Source organism: Prionailurus bengalensis, chromosome B3, assembly GCF_016509475.1.
Source record: "Prionailurus bengalensis isolate Pbe53 chromosome B3, Fcat_Pben_1.1_paternal_pri, whole genome shotgun sequence".
NCBI classification, from domain to species: domain Eukaryota; kingdom Metazoa; phylum Chordata; class Mammalia; order Carnivora; family Felidae; genus Prionailurus; species Prionailurus bengalensis.
In genome coordinates, this window is record NC_057355.1 from 102,157,830 (window position 1) to 102,173,568 (window position 15,739).

Genomic DNA, 15,739 nt, shown 5'->3' on the forward strand with positions numbered 1-15,739 from the left:
ATTTACTTTTGAGAGAGAGTGAGAGACAAAGCATGAGTGGTGGAGGGGCAGAGAGAGAAGGAGACACAGAATTCAAAGCAGGCTCCAGGCTCTAAGCTGTCAGCACAGAGCCGGATGCAGGGCTCAAACTCATGAACCACGAGATCATGACCTGAGTTGAAGTCAGACGCTTAATCGACTGAGCCACCCAGGCACCCCTCTTTCTAACTTTTTTTTGCACTTTTTATAGTTGATATTATATAAAACCTCATTTAATTTGAAAACAACAAAAATCATAAAATAGTCAGAACTATCTTATTAAAGTTAAAACTAGATATGCCAGTTACACTTTTGTTTTACTTATTTGTTTTTTTAATAGGCAGAACTTCCAGCAAAATGCAAAAAAAAATTTAAAAACTTGAGTAAAACCTTTCATTTTCCATTACCTTTTCAATTTACCAGTGTAGTTTAAGGGTTTTGACATCATTATTCTGACATATGGGCTTTATTATAAAAGGGTTTAAAATAAGGCCGATTTGCAGAGTCTTAATAAAGGAATAACTTTCTGCATTCTGACATTTAGGTCTGAAGAGCATTTTCCTACAATCTTTTTTCTTTTTTTTTAAGTGGGCTTTCCTTTGGCAGGGGTTGGGGCGTCATTTTAGAGGTCAAGCATTCCTTATGTCTATTATTTCATTTCAATCAAAGGCTATAAAGTGTTGGTGATAAAATCCTCTTAAAATTGATGATTCTCCCGGTATTTATGACATAGCCTAGAGACGGTTATAATTCAGTTTTAGATAACCTCTTTTTGATGCACAGAGGAAAGGTAAGAAGATGCGATTAAAAATGTTTATAAAAGTGAAAGAATAACCTCCTTGCTCAGAGAAGCTGGGAAAGAGCCTATCTGTAACTTTTCTTGCCATTAACGGTGCTTGGAGAATGAATGCCCCAGATACAAAGCTCAGGACAGGAGAGGCCGCCTCTGCCCAAGCAAGGGCAGCTGTTTGCAGGTCAGTTTACCTGATTCACAGAAGATCTGCAATCTTATCAGAATGGAGCTCCCTGGCTTATTCTATTTCTGCCTTGTTGATATCCAAGCTGGCCTTTCTTTCTTTTTTTGCTAACTGAGAATGTCTGAAGCCTGGGGCAAGCCTCTGGGTGTCCTCAAGACTTCCATCCCACGCTTAAAGAGGGAAAGATCTCTGGGCTGCAGTAAAAGGATAAGGTGATCTCTCATCCTTGGGAGATGCTCCCCTCGTCTTTTGCCAAAAGAAGGCCTGAGAAACGTGGGCTGCGTTCAAAAGTTTAGGGAGATTCTACCGTACTGAGCCAACGATTAGTATTAGATTTTTAGGCTGGAGAAAGTTTTCGTTGTCATAATTTATCTTGGAGAACAAGAGTTTGTTATTCATTTATCAAGAGCTTAACATTTCCCTCTTAGGAAAAATGCTTTGCGGGATACACTATACCCAGGAAAACACTCACTAACGACATATTTTTGTTTATCAGTTCAAGCTCAAACCCCTCTTAGAGATAAAAAACCATTTCCAGCACGGAGAGTGGGGGAGGGGTGTCCCATTGGAACTGGCTGTCCCCAGAGTAGAGGATTTAGCCTCCTTTGTATTCGCAGTAATCGCTTGAGCCCTTGCAAGGGGAAGGTTGCCCCTGATAAGTGTTTTAAAATAAAAGTAAAAAAGATCTCTACCATAGACACTCTGCTTCCAGGAGGAGCCCCGGTCTCTACTTTAGAGGAAGCCACTTGAGGCTTAGTATTTGGAAACTCAGAGCAGAGAGCACTGGAGAAAAGGTGACTCAAGAGTTGCACTGAGGATCATTTAAAAATTCTGTTCAGTTACACTCATCAGGAAAAGAAGAAAAAGAGCAGGGGACGAGAAGTAGCAGAAGGAATACCCTTTTTAGTAAATGTGGTCAGAAAGTAAGACACACTGAAAATATTTTCACCTAAATGAAATACCAGTTTAGCTTTTCAAGCCCTTAAATTTCGCTCTATCAAAGTCTCAAATTACAGGCAGGTTGATTCGAGGTTCGGATGATGAAGTCCTGGCTCATCAGTTTCAACCAAAAGATGGCTAACTTTATCCCGAATTCTCTCTTTCAGAATTAGGCGTGCTGAATCCTTTTTGACTGTACTGTGTTTACTCAAATTTTAAATGAAAACCTTTTTGCTAGTGAACCTCACTATGGGTGATTGAAATGTTGGTGGGAGGCAAAAAGCTATGTGCAAAAACATTTGAAAATGAAACACTCCCAGCACATAATCCCCTTCCTCTGCAGTGCAAGGTTTTCAAATAAATGGAAAAAAAAAAAAAAAAAAAAAATGCACCAGAGACCTTGCCTAAGAGAAGAAGGTATGTGCATAGGAATCTCCTCCCTGCGAAGTGCTGACATCTGACACCACTTTGAACCCTGCATGCAGCTGGTGTTGGACGAATTCTCTCCCACCTTGTTCTTGGCCTCTCACTCATCCCTGTGGCCTAGCGCCCCAGGGCCTGACAGGCCTCTCCCACCGCAGAGGCTGCAAGCAGGGCAGGGGCCCAGTTGGCATCCTTGCCAGGGTTCCATTAGTGTTCAATGAGGAGCCATCAGAAGGCAGTTTATCAATGACTTCCAAGGAGGCCGCTTACTGACTGGCTGGAGATTTTCTGTTGGTGTGTAACCGGCTTCTGAGAGTTTGCAAATAGTTGCAATTAATTACATCCCAGCCACGGTGCTCTGGGAGAGGTCCTTGCGTGAGGGAATGGCACTAAAGATGTTGTGGCTTCTGTGGTGCGGTAGCTATGGAAGCATAAGGGTGTGGTGAGAGATTAGGCTGCCGCAAGGCCATTGTACGTTGCCAGATAGAATTATCCTTTGATGTACACTGGGGTCTAAATTGTTTTCTTTCCTTTGATACATTTAAAATTAAGATTCGGTGTTAATCTCCAATTAATTCCAAGATCAAGCTTCTATTTTAGCTCCTTGAATGAGTGATATTGGAATGCTTCAAGGGAAGTGAAGCCAGAATAAAATATTTTCCAATTATATTAAATACCTTGTGGGCACGGTTATTAGGCATTGCTGTATTAAGTGTGGGATTTTTTTTTTTAATTTTTTTTTTCAACGTTTATTTATTTTTGGGACAGAGAGAGACAGAGCATGAACGGGGGAGGGGCAGAGAGAGAGGGAGACACAGAATCGGAAACAGGCTCCAGGCTCTGAGCCATCAGCCCAGAGCCTGACGCGGGGCTCAAACTCACGGACCGCGAGATCGTGACCTGGCGCCACCCAGGGGCCCCAAGTGTGGGATTTTAAATCAGAATGTTATGATTTAAAATCGGAAATCATTTCAAGTCAGAAATGGGGCACTTAGGATAATAATGTTCCACATTTAAATGGCTACACACACACACACACACACACAAAGGGAAGGCTAGACACTTCTATCAAAAGTGAAAGTCGAACTTAATAAGGAAACAGAAAATCATGAGTTGTGAAATTTAAGAGGATTAAACATTAAGTACGAAAACTCTGGATAGAACAGGTAAGATGCCCACCAGCTGGGAATGCGAATATGGGAGAAAAAAAAGAAGGAACAGTTGGCCAGAGCTATTTCTAAGCTGCAATCTGCAGAGAAAATCAACCTCGCCCCACATGGGGCTCCTTACAGGCCCTGACAGAGGGTTAAAGGACAGCTGACCTGCACTGGATCCAGGCCAAACTGGGAGGTTAGTTGGGACTTAATGAGTCACCTTGTTAGACCTCCCCACGAACTCATCCCAGGTGTCTGCAGCTGAGCCCTGAAAGAGGGCGATTCTTTACAGTAAGGAAATAAAGCTTCTCCTGGTGACTTTTTAGCTACCCTATGGGATAGTAAAGCATAGTCATGATTACCAAATGACGTCTGAGATTTGGCCAGCATTTCTCACAAATGTGTAGGACTGTCATGATTTCCAATACTGTGACCTTTTACCTTCATAAATACAGGAACACTTGTTAGGCCATGGGTCTGAGCTGTAGTTTGGAGGGGGAAACAACCTGTCCCCATGCCCATGGAAACCAATCTGCTAATTCAGTCCTTTGACTCTATTTCAAGAAAAGAGTGAACTTGTAATTTTTGGTCATCATTTTCTGTTTACTGTCATTTGTCCTGGAAGTTGGGCAAAAGCAGGTAATTTCCTGCTTCTCTCTTCCACCCCTAATTAGGGGCCCAAGTCCCAGGTGATAACATCTTGAAGGGTACTTTACCATCATCAGTGGGTGGGGGCCAGGGAGTGGGGTGGGGAGACCTAATCCGCACCAGCTCTGAGGGGACCTGCACCTGTTTTACTGGTTGCTAAATATTCTGAATATTACCTGGTACAAAGACTTCATTTTATGACGCTCCTGGTCAGCCAGTGAAGACAACTGTGGTTCAGTGACACATGCTGGGTTTGGCATCATCAAAAGATTTGGGTTTGAGTGCCATCTTGGCCAAGATCAAAGAAGATACTAGGTGTGAACACCAGGAGTAAGAGAGTGGGCTCATTTTAGGTGTCACTGTGTATGATGACCCACTCTTAAATATAGTCCTCCTTATGACCTAAATATGGAAGGGAGGCACACTGGAACATCCCAGATAAGGTAACCAGGCTGCAACCAGACTTTTATGCTTGAGTTTCCAAAGCCACTGAGGTCTCATTGGTCTCATTGATTCAGTGCTAAGATGTAGGCCCATCTGGCCTGAAAAAGTATTCACACGTCGTCAGAAAATCATTACTCAAAGTGTGATTCATTTGGGGTGGCCTCTTATTGATTTGTCTGCCAAATGCAGATTCTTAGACTCTGCCCCAGGCCTGATGACTTGGAATTTTGAAAGGTGCAGGGCCCAGGAATTTTGTTTTTAAACACTCCACAAGAGATCTGGATAGACGAATGTAAAGGTAGGAACTACTAGTTCAGTAGCCAAACACTGAAAACCACTCAGCGCTGACATTATATACAACAGAAGCCAGTTTCTGGATCCCCACACGAATGGTTGCTTGCCCAGTGCTCTATCAATGTAGTTTCTGAAACGATTACTAGAAAAGTGTGCATGTGTGTGTGTTTGAGAGTGCGTGTGTGTGACTGTTTAGGAGCACACGTGATTGTTTGAGAGAGGCTGTGTGCGAGCAGTGTATGCTTACGCTGCAGAACACACGCTACTCTCGGGCCAATCCCTCTGGATTCATGGCGGTATCATTAATTGTATCTGGGTTCCATGACTTTTCTCAGGCCTCCAGAGAACAAAGCCAGACTGACTCTTGTCTGTTCTCTTGACAAGAACCCTATGAACTTATTGAACTTCTGACTAGGGTGTCACAGTGGAGTGTGTTGAAAAGTTTCCTTTAGCTCACACTAATCTGCACAAGGAGAGCTGAGTTAGTTGTAGTTTTATAAAAAGTGTCCCAGGGATCTCTGAGCTGGATACAGACTGAAATTTGGGAGGCCCAAATCCCTAAAGTTAGCAGGCTTCCCAGTCCATATTTTGTAAAGGATTATTTGTGCCCCGCCCCTGGCCTCACTAGGCTACTTGTGCTCACAGGTGCTTGCGGTGTGGAACGCCTTTCGTGCAAACACACGGGAGCAGAGCCACAGTCCTGCTTTTGAACAACCAATGGCAGCAAACCCTCATTTTGCTTCTAGCTCTCTGTCTCTTCTGTCCCGAGTGGCCCAGTCTTTGCATTCCAATTCAATTCAGTTTGATTTAGCAAACATTTATTCAGAACCAGTTAAGTCCCAGTACTATCTTAGGTGCTAGTTGTGATTGCAGCTAAGGTGGGAAGGGTCTGGGAGACAGATGAGCAAGACCCTATTCCTGCCCTCAGAGAGTCCCAACCGAGGGCGGCCCATGAGACAGCTACACAAGTAACTCTCTACCACTCAAAATGTAAGGAATGCTAAACTACTCATTTACCCAAAGCTTAGAAAGAGGGAAAAATAATTCTCTTAGGACATTCAGGAAAGTGCAATTGATCAAGGTCTGGAAGGACGCTAAATGTTTTGAGCCTCATTTCTTTGGGTCTTGAACTATCCCAGACATGTTTTTAATTCTGTGATACTGCTGGACATATAAGTATAGCTAGAAATGTATTGGCCATGGATTACTATATATATATATGTGTGTGTGTGTGTGTGTGTGTGTGTGTATTCATTTAGTCCTCACAACAGCCCTGTATTAATAATAAACACTGTTACTACCCTCATTTTTTTTTAATTTTTTTTTTCAACGTTTATTTATTTTTGGGACAGAGAGAGACAGAGCATGAACGGGGGAGGGGCAGAGAGAGAGGGAGACACAGAATCGGAAACAGGCTCCGGGCTCTGAGCCATCAGCCCAGAGCCTGACGCGGGGCTCGAACTCACGGACCGCGAGATCGTGACCTGGCTGAAGTCGGATGCCTAACCGACTGCGCCACCCAGGCGCCCCCTACCCCCATTTCTGAGATGAGGAAGTTGAGGCAAAAAGAGACAAAGCAACAGACCCCCAAGGCCACATAGCCAGTAGGCAGCAGAAGCAGGTTTTGATCTCAGGCCATCTAACTCCAGTGCTGGCCAGCTTAAACACCATGCGCCAATATACACACATTTATAATTTATGCCACCAACCACTTACCCTTTACCTTTTCTGCCTACATAAATATTTTTCTATCCAGTGTAGCATCCTTCTTATTTTCCCTCAATATTTTTATTGTTTGGTGAGAAGAGCGACTACAGATTTTTAAATGATTCATTTTACTTTTAATCCCAATATTTTGTGGGTAGTCACAGAAGTCCCAACCTGAAGAATGCACGTCTAAACTGAGTTTCTCCTCCATGCTGCTGGTGTATTGTCCCAGGGGCCCACTGAGGAAGAGTCAAATGAGAAGGCCCACTGAAGAGGGCAAGGCTATGAATTTTTAAATCTAGACTTACATTAGTGATGATAGCATAAATGTGTGTCTAAATGGTTCTAAATATGACCGCTGCCCCAACAGCTGCTAAGTCCTCCTTGGGCCTTCTTAATGATTTAAATTTCTGCCCAAGGAAGGCAAAAGCTTCTTGTTCAGATCCTCTCAGACCTTTGTGTTCTTAGACACTCGCACGTGCGAAGTTAACAGCCGGGAAGTGAGCACCCACAGTGGGAAGCAGCACATCACGGGTACTGACAGTCTTAGGAATCGGACAAGATGGAGTCAAACAAACCCTGGCTTCGCCATTTGGCAGCTGTGTGCCTGTTCGATCTCTCTGCTCCTCATTTTACACCTCTGTGAAATGGAGATGAGAATATCTCCCTGACAAGGATTTTTTTTGTGAGGATTGAAGAAAACAATGTTTACTAAATCCTTAGTATAGTGCCTGCCATGTAGTAAAGAAACCATAGTTGTAATTTTTGTGATTTGATTAGAATGGGGAGAGCAGAGTCTGAGATGCTCTGAGGGTCGAAGGGAAGGGATCAAAAGCAAAAAGCTCGGAACTCAGGGCTCCACTGCAACTGTGCCAGGCCCTTTGACGTTGTTTCCACATCTGGCCCAAGAAAATCATTGCATTTGTTAAAGTGGAGGACTTAAGGGAAGAAAAGCTGGGCAGTCATGCTGGGAACAACAGCACAGGGGCCTCAAATATTCTCAATACGCTGTTCTCCCACCCCAGTGTCCAACCTACACCCACAATGTCCCCTTGCTGAACTTCGTCCCCACTTCTCATAGTGTTCCTTCTCTGAGAGGCCTAAGGGTTTGGCCTCTGCTTCCGCATCACTGGTCGGCCATGTCAGCTTCCCTCACACCACCCACAGTCCCAGCTACACACAGATGTGCTATCGGTGTCCCTGGAGACCTCCGCCCTGACCCATGGGTTACTTAGAAGTGTGTGGTTTAATTTCCAAACATCTTTTTATTGTAGATTTCTAGTTTAATTCCACTGTGGTCTGAGAACATGTTCTGTGTGACTTCTATTCTCTTAGCTTTATGCAGGTTTGCTTTATGGCACAGAATATGATGTATGTTAGTGACTGCTCCACGTGCACTAGAGCAGTAGGCACTGTCGTCAGGTGCAGCGATCTATAAAAGTCAACGAGGTCCAGTTGCTGGCTAGTGCTGTCCAGGTCACCTCAATCCTTCTTTATTTTCTGTCTGTTCTATCAACTACGTAGAGAGGGGTTGAAGTCGGCAGTTGTAAGTGCACATTTGTCTACTTCTTTATTTACTTCTGCCGGGTTTTGCCCCATGCATTTCAAACCTTTACAACTAGATGCATACGCATTTAGGACTGTTACGACTTCTTGGAAAATTGACTTCTCTATTTATTGATAATAAAACCCTGATAACGTTTGTGATTCTGCAGTCTATTTTGTCTGAAATTGGTATAGTTACTCCAGCTTTCCTTTAGTTACCCTTTTCATGTTATACTTTTCTATTTTTTTACTTTCAATCTTAGTCTTTACATTTAAAGTGGGTTTGTTATAGATGGCATGTAATTGGGTCTTGCTATTTCACTCAGTCTAAATCTCTGTCTTTTGGGGCGCCTGGGTGGTTCGGTCAGTTAAGCGACCGACTTCGGCTCAGGCCATGATCTCATGGTTTGTGGGTTCAAGCCTTGCATCAGGCTCTGTGCTGACAGCTCAGAGCCTGGAGCCTGCTTCGGATTCTGTGTCTTCTTCTCTTTCTGCCCCTCCCTGCTTACACTCTGTCTTACTCTCTCTCTCTCAAAAGTAAAATAAACATTAAAAAAAATTTACATCTCTTTTAACTGGTGTTTAGATATTCACTTTTAAGTGATTGTTGGTATCACAAATTCTACCATCTTGCTAGCTGTTCTCTCTCTTGAGTACTACTTCTTAGTTTATATACCCTCCTTTTCTACCTTCTTTGGGTTTAATTGAGCATTTTTATCTCTTATGTTGAGATAAAAATATATCTCATTTTTATCTCTTATATTGAGTTATTATTTATACCTTTTTATCTCTTATATTGAGATAAAAATATATCTTTTATCTCTTATATTGAGTTATTATTTATACCTTTTTTTAAGACTTTTTAAGTGATTGACTAGAATTCTAAAGTACTTTTCAGTGATAAAAAGTTTGATCATTTTGTATTCCCTAAGTTAGGAGAAAGCTATAGTTTTGTTTCTTACTGAAATGGTCTTTGAAATATTTTAGTTAAAATAGCTAGAATTTAAATAGAATACTGCAGTATGGAATAGCATTTTCATTTGAATAGAATTTTTAAAAAATGTTTATTTTTTTCGGGGGGAGAGAGCATCTGAAGCAGGCTCTGTACCGACAGCAGCGAGCCCAATATGGGGCTCGAACTCATGAACCATGAGATCATGACCTGAGCCAAAGTCAGATGCTTAACTGACTGAGCCACCCAGGCACCCCTTAAATAGAAATTTAAACATGAATTTCTTTGGAACCAATGAACTAACACACACTAAAAAAAAAAAAGATTAAATCTGGATGAACAAAAATACTGTTCTGTAATTTTATGCAATAAAAATTATACAAAAAGGAAAATACAGTGAAGCTTTAGCTTGTTCAACTCAACTCTTCTGAAAAAAGTAGCCAGAAATTATTGAATTGTGTTCGTTTGGAAAATCCTGGGGAAATTTTCCCTTCTAGAGAAGCAGTTCTTATTTTTGTTTTGGGACCACTGCCCCTTTGAGAATTTGATGAACAATACTGATGAACAATACCTAGAAAAACACTTACACTCATCTACACATCAAGTTTTGCATATAATTTTGAGGAATTTACTGAATCCCTTAAGAGTTTCTTGATCCCTGGTGAGGAACACCTGCCCTAGAGTAAGTAGTGAATGTTGTCAACAAGGATTTTGATGTAACCATATATCTTGGTATGTAGGTCAAATAGCAGAAGTATCAGGTTTGACTTGAGCTTCTTGAGCAGGGCAATAGAAACTCTTATTCTCTTAAACTTTTTGTTTAAGCAGCCCCAGATCCAGGTCAGACCCAGGTCTAGCTCTTAAATTTGTCACCTGCCCAGTCCTATACTTTAATGTGATAACACTGCAGCCTCTACAATAGCAAAGGAAGTTCAGATGGTTAGTCTAAATGCCCACCATACTCAGATTGTGTTTATCTCCTTTCATGCTATGAGACAGAATTGTCCCAGGCACAATTGCTTAAATTGTGACTATAAACACGAAGACAAATTTGTCCATGAGCAAATTTTGACACCAATATCAAAACTATCTTCAGGAGACAGAGAGAGAGAGAGATGTTTCAAGCAATAATTGCCTATATTTTTAAAAGAATAGTCTCCCAGGTCGCCTGGGTGGCTCAAGTCAGTTAAGCCTCCAGCTCCTGATTTCATCTCAGGTCATGATCTCACAATTCATGGGATGAAGCCCCACGTTGGGCTCCATGCTGAGATTCTGCTTGGGCTTCTCCCTCTCACTCTCTGTCTGTCCCCCTCCCCCTCCTCAAAATACATATATAAACATTTAAAAAAAGAATAGTCTCCCATTTATACTTAAAAAGTCAGAGTCACAAAGCATTTAATGGCCATGAGTCCCAAAGAATCCACCAACTACTCCTCTCTTATTCTGCCAGGTTCTGAAATCTCGCTCCAACTATGATACCTTCCTGGGTCAGTCAAAACAGAGTTATTTGACTCTTCTCAGTAAAATTTTTTAAAGCAAATAACACCATTAACTTTATCCATTCCTCCACGAATGAATCTCCATTGGCTTGTATTTCATTTTTTCATGTATTTATCTCTTTTAGTGATTCAGTAAAATCCATATCTTCAAGATATTTATATCATTTGTAAAGGAATCCCACTTTTTTCCCAATTAACATAAGGCCATATAGAAGTATTTTTAATATGATTGATCATATTTTTCAATATTGATATGTTTACTTTCCAAATAGTAAAAATAATGGAGTATTTATATTAACCAGATTGAATGGAACCCTTTGGAAACAACCATTAATGAGCTGGTTGATGTATGGCCTGGAAACTCCCTCTGGCAGCCAAGAAACTCCTTGTGTTTAGAATGGTTATCCCTGCAATTCTGCCTGAGACTTATCAGATGACTTGTCATGCTTATGTCTTCCTTTAGCAAACTGCAATTCTATTATTTAAAAAAAAAAAATTAATGTTTATTTATTTTGAGAGAGAGAGAGAGGCAGAGAATGAGTGGGGGAGGGGCATGGAGAGAGGGAGACCCAGAATCCTAAGCAGGCTCCAGTCCCTGAGCTGTCAGCACAGAGCCAGATGCAGAGCTCAGCTGGAATGAGTGAACCACGAGATCATGACCTGAGCCTAAGTTGGATGTTTAACTGATTGAGCCACCCAGGCACCTCAGAATTCTATTATTTTTAAATCTTCCATATCCAGGGGCACCTGGGTGGCTCAGTCAGTTGAATGTCCCACTCTTGATTTTGGCTTAAGTCATGGTTTATGGGTTCAAGCCCCATGTCAGGCTCCACATGAACAGTGCAGAGCCTGCTTGGGATTCTTTCTCTCCCTCTCTCTCTGCCTCCCCAACTTGTGTGCAATCTCTCTCTAAAAATAAATTAACTTAAAAAAAAATCTTCCATACCCTTGGACGAAATGTTATGTATAAACATTGCCTTTCATCTTGCATAAAGGTGCATGGAAACAAAACAAGTGATATTTATAATGAAAAACCAAAAACACAACCCTCTTTTCCAAATTTCCTAGATAAAAATGAGAAAACTTCACTTCTAGAATGTGTTAAAGAAATGCTAAAGGATCTTCAGCCAATTAAGCTAACTGTGCTCTTTCCTCGTGGGGCCCAGTGTGCAATGGCTGCGAACAGCAGCCTCCTCAGTAGTGTATGCAGCCTGTTGGTTGTATGGGTTGCCCTAAGGGACCTTGGAGACAGTTTTTTTCTGGTGGACATTGAGGTTTGGCCTCATGATTTCTCCAATCAAGGCTCCAGACAGGTATGTAAGGTGCCTTTGGAAAGCCCCAGGGCACAGTGGCCAGGGTCCACATTGTCCAAGTCATCTTGTCCATCCGTACCAAGTTGCAGAACAAGGAGCGTGTGATCGAGGCCCTACGTAGGGCCAAGTTCAGTTCCCTGGCCACCAGAAGATCCGCTTTTCCAAGAAGTGGGGCTTTACTAAGTTTAATGCAGATGAATTTGAAGACATGGTGGCTCAAAAGCAGCCCATCCCAGACGGCCATGGGGTCAAATACATCACTAATCATGGCCCCTTGGACAAATGGCGGGCTCTTCACTCATGAGAACTTCAGCACTGCCCTTCCCCATTCATGCCCACCAATAAATCCTGCTTCCTGTCTAAAAAAAAAAAAAAAAAAAAAAAAAAAAAAAAAAGAAATGCTAAAAGAACAAAAAGGCATCCTTTTTTGCATGTTTGTGTCTTTTCAGTGCTTTTTGAAATAATCAGAATGTCAAGACTTGGGCATTTCTAAAGGTACTCTAACAAGATAGTTTTAATTCCTCTTTATTCTTTGTAATAGTTTATACTCTACAAAAGATAAGCTTCTCTTTCACTATCGACTTTTCTTTTCCGCCTGATAAACAATGATACTTTTTAAGGTGTTCCCAAAGAAGCTAAAATGAACTTAGATCAATTTCAGTCACTTCCTTATTTAGACATCATCCTCATTAATGATATCCTCAAAAATACCATCTAACACAGCTCATCTATTCACCTCTGCCTCCTCCTCTGTCTTGAGCATCTTCTCTCTAAACAGTAGACCTTTTTCAATTGCTTGGCAACATTAATAAGACTGTTTTCTCTTTGCACTAAGGAGAAAAAAAATACATTCCTGGTTTGATTCTGTTGTTCTGAATAAAATCAGACCTAGAAAGCAAACAATTAAAAACTGATGCATAATTTTCTCCTTTAGTTCTTCACCCTAAAATGAGGTGTTGCATGAAATTTCTGATGTTACAAGTTTCCCAAGATTATAGTGTTATAGTAAAAGTCTCGATGGAACATCTAATACACTGACTTTCAGGGTAGAGCAGGCCACTCGGGAAAGGTTAGCCACCCTGCCCCAGAGGCAGTAGCCTCTGACAACCATGCAATAATTGCTACTCTGACATTGTAAGTGGCTGGGGTACCCATTGAGAGTCACTTGTCTAATAGTTCTGCCAACAGCTGCAAGTTCAAAGAAAACTATTCTTTCCCTATAGCACCACCACAAAGCCCCTCACTTTTTGCATATTCAAGGATCAGAGTATAAAGGAAAATAGAGAGAGGGGAAGAAAGGAGGAAGACATACCTACGAAGACAAAGTTTGAAGTGGGAGCAAGATCAAGATTTTAGCTGAGGTGAAATAATCTTTTGTGGATGAGTGAAGAACAAAGGTCAGAAGGAGAAAATTTGGCCATTTTCTACCCTCTTACAATTTAGGGGTTGGATGGAAGGTTTTTCATCATCATTCTTGACCTGTACATATTCCTCATAAATTAAAAACATATTTGCCATAGAGAAGCTTAAAAATGTTTTTATGTTATCAAATGTATCTATCTTTTCTTCCTTTCATGGCTTCTGGGCTTGTCTATCTAGAAAGGCTGGACTCATTTCATTCATTCCATAATTATAAATAAATTCAACCATATTTTATTCTGGTAGTTTAATTTTTAATATGTCAATATTTGATCAAGCTTTAATTTAGTTTGTGAAAGTTGGAAACCTTATTTTTCTTTTTTTTAATATATATATTTTTAATGTTTATTTTTGAGAGAGACAGAGCAGGAATGGGGGCAGGGCAGAGAGAGAGGGAGACACAGAATCTGAGGCAGGATCCACGCTCTGAGCTGTCAGCACAGAGCCCGACACGGGGCTCAAACTCATGAACCATGAGATCATGACCTGAGTCAAAGTCGGATGCTCAACTGACTGAGCCACCCAGGTGCCCTGAAAACTTATCTTTCTTAATGTAATTTCACTTCAGTGCAAATTCTATGCAATTCATACCTGGATCAACCAATCATTGACTATTTACTAACAACCTACTATGAACCAAGCCAGTGAGAGATCCAAAAGAAATGTAAGACATGGTGGTTAATTTCAAACAAGTTACAACTGTGGTTGGGGGAATGAACTACTGCCCTGAGACAATTTCAGGACCAGACAAGCATATAACTAAGTTACTGAATCCTGAATGCCTAGAATTGGTGTGGGAGCTCAGAGGAAGGAGTGATCTACCTAGGCTGCAGTTGTCAGGGAAGACTTTGTAAGCAAGATGGGGCTAGAGTCGTATGTGCATTTCACCAAATGCTAAAACAGAAAGCTATCATCTCTGTGCGTGTGTGTGTGCACGCGCGTGTGTGTGTGATGTGCGTGCATGTGTGTACAGTTTAGGTGGGCACCCAGTTTTCACAAAACAACTCAGCTGTTGGGAAAATATACTTGCCACAGACTAAATAAGATTTAGGTGCACCTGGCAGATCTGAGTCAGGGTTTTAGAGCTAGAATGAAGTAGCCGTGTGGCAAGGGCAGTGGTGGGAAATGTGTGCCCCAGGGAGGAATGTTTGCCTGGGAGTCCTACCTTCTACCCACTCCCCAAGCCTCTGCTAGATCCTCCAGCCCAGCCTGCAGAGTATCTCTGGGGTTTTGCCTACCGTGATTCTGCCAGAGGGTTCTGCCAAGTGTGGGTGGGCATCCCCTTGGGGGCCCTCTCTCTGTCTGTGAGCGACTGTCTGCTGCTTCCCTTCTCCCACTATTTGAAAGAGTCAACCACCTGGCTAAGTCTTAACCAGCCCGACACACCCTCAGGAAAGTGAAGAGCAGTGAGCAACACCTTAGTACACTATTTCCACAAGTCTGTTATGGCCTGTGGGAATAAAAGTTGGTTCAGTCTTTGGAAGGGATGGAAGAGATAAGGATGGGTATATCAATATGTCTATAACAATAGATATACCAGTGTATTTTAAAAGTCTTATGTTTTTACATACCCTTTGATCCAACCACTCAGCTTCCAGGTATTTCCTGTTTGTTTGTTTAACTTTTTGTTAATGTTTATTTATTATTGAGAAAGAACACATGTGAGCATGCATGAGTGGGAAAGGGGTAGAGAGAGAGGGAGACAGAAGATCTGAAGTGGGCTCTGTGCTGACAGCAGAGAGCCTGATGCGGGGCTCAAACTCACGAAACACGAGATTGTGACCTGAGCCAAAGTTTGATGCTTAACTGACTGAGCCACCCAGACACCTCTCCTATTTACTTACTTAATAAAAACATATTAGTTACTGTGTGGCAGGTGCTGTTCTAAGTGCTAAAAATTAGCTCATTTAATCTTCATAACAATCTTTTGAAATAGGCATTATTATTTTACAGGTAAGGAAAATGAGACACAGAGAGGTTAAGCCACTTGTCCATGGCCACCAGCTAGTACGTGGCAGAGCCAGCCTTTAAACTCATGCTGTCTGAGTAGAGTCCTGGGAGTTAACTATATACACTATACTACCTGTGATGGTTAATTTCATGCATGTGTCAACCTGACTGACCACAGGGTGCCCAGATTATATGTTATTTCCGGGTGTGTCCATGAGGGTGTTTCAGGATAAGATTAGCATTCGAATTGGTAGAGACAGAAAACTAGATTGTTTCCACTATGTGGGCAAGTAGGTGGGCATGTACAGTTTGCTGAGGGCCTGACTGGAACAAAAGGCAGAAGAAGGAGGAATTCTCCCCTCCCCCTGCTTCTTCTTTTCTGCCTCACTCATCAAGTTGGGACATTCCATCTTTTTCTGCCTTCGGACTAAGAGGTTCTCCTGGCTCTCAGGCCTTC

The 15,739-nt window shown here is 41.8% G+C and overlaps 1 long non-coding RNA gene and 1 other non-coding gene across 2 annotated transcripts; one reads left to right on the forward strand and one right to left on the reverse strand.

The window, feature by feature from the left end:
* Positions 1-138: 138 nt before the first annotated feature.
* Positions 139-13,420, reverse strand: LOC122469109. The gene is made up of 3 exons (XR_006293383.1): positions 12,194-13,420; positions 11,742-11,752; positions 139-169 (listed from the first exon to the last, which is right to left on the reverse strand). It is a non-coding gene; the product is annotated as an uncharacterized LOC122469109 (long non-coding RNA).
* On the forward strand, positions 11,722-11,854 carry LOC122469798. Its single transcript, XR_006293682.1, has one exon. It is a non-coding gene; the product is annotated as a small nucleolar RNA SNORA70 (small nucleolar RNA).
* Positions 13,421-15,739: the final 2,319 nt, after the last annotated feature.